The sequence below is a fragment of the Pinus tabuliformis genome, chromosome 7, assembly GCF_031772625.1.
Source record: "Pinus tabuliformis cultivar Carrire ecotype Pingquan chromosome 7, CPIR1, whole genome shotgun sequence".
NCBI lineage: Eukaryota > Viridiplantae > Streptophyta > Pinopsida > Pinales > Pinaceae > Pinus > Pinus tabuliformis.
The window spans coordinates 1,026,144,401-1,026,149,879 of NC_142293.1; the positions used below are offsets into that span (position 1 = coordinate 1,026,144,401).

The window sequence follows — 5,479 nt, forward strand, 5'->3', positions numbered from 1 at the left end:
CAACCCACCTTTCACACGGAAAGAAAACCTATCCCCGGTATCTTCTAGAGGGGCACGAGGGGGACCAGGGCGAGCCAAGGAGCCACACCATAACAACCCATATAGCGCCGAGAAATTAGAGAGAAGAAGGGGAATTGGCCATGTATGCCTCCCGGGACGAGCGTGGCGAACATTACCGCTCATGCGCTACCGGGTGGGGATGGAGAGATGATGAAAATCGGACACCCTACAAATGACCCAAGGCCATCCTTCAGGAAAACCCGAAAACACAACTCGATTACCAACCCACCTTTCACACGGAAAGAAAACCTGCCGCTGGTATCATCTGGAGGGTCACAAGGGGACCAAGATGAACCAAGAAGCCAAACCACAACAACCCCTATAGCCTCAAGAACTTAGAGAGAAATTGTCCACATATGCCTCCCGGGACGAGCATGGGCAACATTACCGCTCATGCGCTACCGAGTGGGGATGGAGAGAAGATGAAAATAGGCCACCCTACAAACAACCCAAGTCCATCGTTCAGGCAAACCCGAAAAGACAACTCGATTACCAACCCACCTTTCACATGGAAAGAAAACCTGTCGCTGGTATCATCTGGAGGGGCACGAGGGGGATCAGGACGAGCCAGGAGCCACACCACAACACAACAACCCATATAGCTCCAAGGACTTGGAGAGCGGAAGGGGAATTGTTCACATATGCCTCCCAGGACGAGCATGGCCAACATTACCACTCATGCGCTACCGAGTGGGGATGGAGAGAAGATGAAAATCGGTCGCCCTACAAACGACCCAAGGCCATCGTTCAAGCAAACACAAAAACACAACTCGATTACCAGCCCACCTTTCACACAGAAAGAAAACCTGTTGCTAGTATCATCTGGAGGGGCACTCGGGGACCAGGACGAGCCAGGGAGCCACACCACAACAGCCCATACAGCTCCAAGAACTTGGAGAGCGGAAGGGGAATTGTTCACATATGCCTCCCAGGCTGAGCCTGGCCAACATTACCGCTCATGCGCTACCAAGTGGGGATGGAGAGAAGATGAAAATCGGCCACCCTACAAATGACCCAAGGCCATCGTTCAAGCAAAACCGAAAACACAACTCGATGACCAACCCACCTTTCACACGGAAATAAAACCTGTCGCTGGTATCATCTAGAGGGGCACGCGGGGACCAGGACGAGCCAAGGAGCCACACCACTACAATCCATACAACTCCGAGAACTTGGAGGGCGGAAGGGGAATTGTTCACATATGTCTCCCAAAGATGAGCATGGCCAACATTACTGCTCATGCGATATCGAGTGGGGATGGAGAGAAGATGAAAATCGCCCACCCTACAAACGACCCAAGGCCATCGTTGAGGAAAACCCAAAAACACAATTCGATTACCAACCCACCTTTCACACGGAAAGAAAACCTGTCACTGGTATCATCTAGAGGGGCACTCAGGGACCATGATGAGCCAGAGAGCCACACCACAACAACCCATACATCTCCAACAACTTGGAGAGCGGAAGGGGAATTGTTCACATATGCCTCCCAGGACGAGCATGGCTAACATTATTGCTCTTGTGCTACCAAGTGGGGATGGAGAGAAGATGAAAATTGGCGGCCCTACAAATGAACCAAGGCCATCATTTAGGCAAACCTGAAAACACAACTCGATTAGCAACCCACCTTTCACACGGAAAGAAAACCTGTCACTGGTATCATCTGGAGGGGCACGCGGGCACCAGGACGAGCCAGGGAGCCACACCACAACAGCCCATACAGCTCCAAGGACTTGGAGAGCACAAGGGGAATTGTTCACATATGCCTCCCAAGACGAGCGTGGCCAACATTACCGCTCATGTGCTACCGAGTGGGGATGGAGAGAAGATGAAAATCGGTAACCCTACAAATGACCCAAGGCCATCCTTCAGGCACACGTGAAAACACAACTCGATTACCAACCCACCTTTCACACGGAAAGAAAACCTGTCGGTGGTATCATCTGGAGGGGCGCAACGGGGACCAGGACGAGCAAGGGAGCCACACTACAACAGACCATACAGCTCCAAGAACTTGGAAAGCAGAAGGGGAATTGTTCACACATGCCTCCCGGGATGAGCATGGGCAATATTACCGCTCATGTGCTACCGAGTGGGGATGGAGAGAAGATGAAAATCAGCCACCCTACAAACGACCCAAGGCCATCATTCAGGCAAACGTGAAAAAACAACTCAATTACCAACCCACCTTTCACACGGAAACAAAACCTGTCGCTGGTATCATCAAGAGGGGAGTGAGGGGGACCGGGACGAGCAAGGGAGCCACACCACAACACCCCATAGGACTTGGAAAGTAGAAGGGGAATTGTTCACATATGCCTCCCAAGACGAGCATGGCTAACATTATCGGTCATGCGCTACCGAGTGGGGATGGAAAGAAGATGAAAATCGGCAACCCTACAAACGACCCAAGGCCGTCGTTCAGGAAAATGCAAAAACACAACTCGATTACCAACCCACCTTTCACGTGGAAACAAAACTTGTCGCTCGGATCATCTGGAATTTGCATGGGCCCCCGTACGATCGAAACGAAGCGACAAGGGAGAGCTAGGAAAACGAGCAGCACGAAAATTAACAAAGCCAACCTCGGGTCATAACTTAGCATGTTTTATACGGGCTCGTTGGCCCTTGTCCATCGTCGCCCGAACGAATTTGCATGAGAACCCACACAACCGAAACAAAGCGACAAGGGAGAGCCGGGAAAATGAGCTGCATCAATGAGCACAAAGCCAACCTCGGGTCACAACTTAGCATTTTCGATACGGGCTCATTCGCCTGGGCGTGTCCTCGCCCCAACGAGTTCACACGGACGCCCTCAAATGACCCACCTGAATGATTTTGCATGGGCGCCCGAACGATCGAAACGAAGCGACAAGGGAGAGCCAGGCAAACGAGCTGCACGAACATGTACAAAGCCAACCTCGGGTCACAACTTAGCATTTTTGATACGGGCTCGTTCGCCCGGGCGCGCCCTCGCTCGAACGAGTTCACATGGATGCCCTCAGATGACCCGCTCGAACGATCGAAACGAAGCGACAAGGGAGAGTCGGGAAAACTAGCTGCACGAGCGTGCATAAAGCCAACCTCGAGTCAAAACTTAGAATTTTTTATATGGGCTCATTCGCCCGGGGGCGCCCTCGCCCGAACGACCTGCCCGAACGAGTTCACACGGGCGCCCTCAAACAACCTGCCCGAATGACCGAAACGAAGCAACAATGGAGAGCCCGGCAAACGAGCTGAATGAATGTGCACAAAGCCAACCTCGGGTCACAAATTAGCATTTTTTATACGGGCTCGTTCGCCCGAGCGTGCCCTCGCCTGAACGAGTTCACACGGGCGCCGTCAAATGACCCGCTCGAACGACCGAAACGAACCGACAAAGGAGAGCCGGGCAAACGAGCTGCACGAACGTGTACAAAGCCAACCTTGGGTCACAACTTAGCATTTTTGATACGGGCTCCTTCACCCGGGAGCGCCCTCGCCCGAACGACCTGCCCGAATGAGTTCACACTGGCGCCCTCAAACGACCCGCCCGAATGACCGAAACGAAGCGACAAGGGAGAGCCGGGCAAACAAGTTGCATGAACGTGCACAAAGCCAACCTCGGGTCGGGTCACAACTTAGCATTTTTGATACGAGCTCGTTCGCCCGGGCGTGCCCTTGCCTGAATGACCCACCCGAAGGAGTTCACATAGGCGCCCTCAAAGGACCCGCCCGAACGATTTTGCATGGGCGCCCGAACAGCCGAAACGAACCGACAAGGGAGAGCAGGGCAAACGAGCTACACGAACATGCACAAAGCCAACCTTGGGTCACAACTTAGCATTTTTGATACGGGCTCATTCGCCCGGGCGCGCCCTCGCCCAAAGGATTTCACACGGGCACCCTCAAACGACCTGCTTGAACGATCGAAACAAACCGACAAGGGAGAGCCGGGAAAACGAGCTGCATGAACGTGCACAAAGCCAACCTCAGGACACAACTTAGCATTTTTGATACGAGCTCGTTCGTCCAGGCACGCCCTCGCCCAAACGACCCGCCCGAACGAGTTCACATGGGAGCCCTCAAAAGACCCGCCTAAACGACCCACCTGAACGAGTTCACACAGGCGCCCTCAAACGACCCGCCCGAACGAGTTCACACTGGCGCCCTCAAACGACACGCCCGAACGACCGAAACGAACCGACAAGGGAGAGCCAGGCAAACGAGCTGCATGAATGTGCACAAAGCCAACCTCGGGTCACAACTTAGCATTCTTGATACGGGCTCGTTCGCCCGGGTGCGCCCTCGCCTGAACGACCCGCCCGAACGAGTTCACACGGGCGCCCTCAAATGACCTGCCCGAATGACCCGCCCGAACGAGTCCACACGAGCGCCCTCAAACGGACCGCCCGAACGAGTTCACACGAGTGCCCTCAAACGACCCGCCCGAACCACCCGCCCGAACGACCCACCCGAATTTACCACCCAATTAGGGCTACATTCCCAAACAACCCGACTCGCTGACAATGCCTCGTGATGCAGTAGCGTCCCAGGCCGACGGGGCTGTCACCCTCTCAGGCGCCCCCTTCCAAGGGACTTGGCCCAGGTCCTTCGCTGAGGACGCTTCTACTGACTACAATTCAGGCAGCACTGCTGCCTGATTTTCATGCTGGGCTCCTCCCGGTTCGCTTGCTGCTACTAGGGGAATCCTTGTAAGTTTCTTTTCCTCTGCTTAATTATATGCTTAAACTCAGCGGGTGTTCTCACCTGAGCTCGGGTCACAAAGTTGGAGCTAATTCCGCCCTACCCCATGGGAGGACAAGAGAGAGCAAAGCAAGTTCGAGTGATGCCACACAAAGCCCGCATCGGCTAACGCTGACTGCCCATCCAAGGAGACAAGATCACTGCTCGCCGACGCATGCCATGAAACATCGCTTGAGGTATTTCAGCCGACCACACCGCACGGGGCACGGACGAGCAGCTCCGCTGCTCCCTAGCATATTGCAGGGAGCGCATTTGAATGGGATGCGACGCCCAGACATACGTGCCCTCGACCGAGGCCTCGGGCACAAATTGCGTTCAAAAACTCGATGATTCATGGGATTCTGCAATTCACACTAAGTATCGCATTTCGCTACGCTCTTCATCATAACAAGAGCCGAGATATCCATTGCCGAGAGTCGTTTCCACGTGTATTACCGAAAAATTGGCGACAAAACTGAATAAGGGCACCCCCCACAACAAATGTAAGGCCAAGGGGCAAAAGGAGGAAACACGCAGGAGAGAAAGAGAAACAAAGGTGTCTAACCCCCTGACAGGGGGAGTCTCGAACAGAGGACAATCTCCCCCAGCCCCACGCCCTCACAAAAAGGGGGGAAATGCGTGGAACAGCGATCGAGAAGGAATAGGGTGGCCACCCCAAAAGCTCGCACTGCTT

At 54.1% G+C, this 5,479-nt stretch overlaps 1 non-coding gene across 1 annotated transcript; it reads right to left on the bottom strand.

Moving 5' to 3' along the window:
* Positions 1-5,070: 5,070 nt before the first annotated feature.
* On the bottom strand, positions 5,071-5,224 carry LOC149251193 (5.8S ribosomal RNA). The gene has a single exon (XR_016268066.1). It is a non-coding gene; the product is annotated as a 5.8S ribosomal RNA (ribosomal RNA).
* Positions 5,225-5,479: the final 255 nt, after the last annotated feature.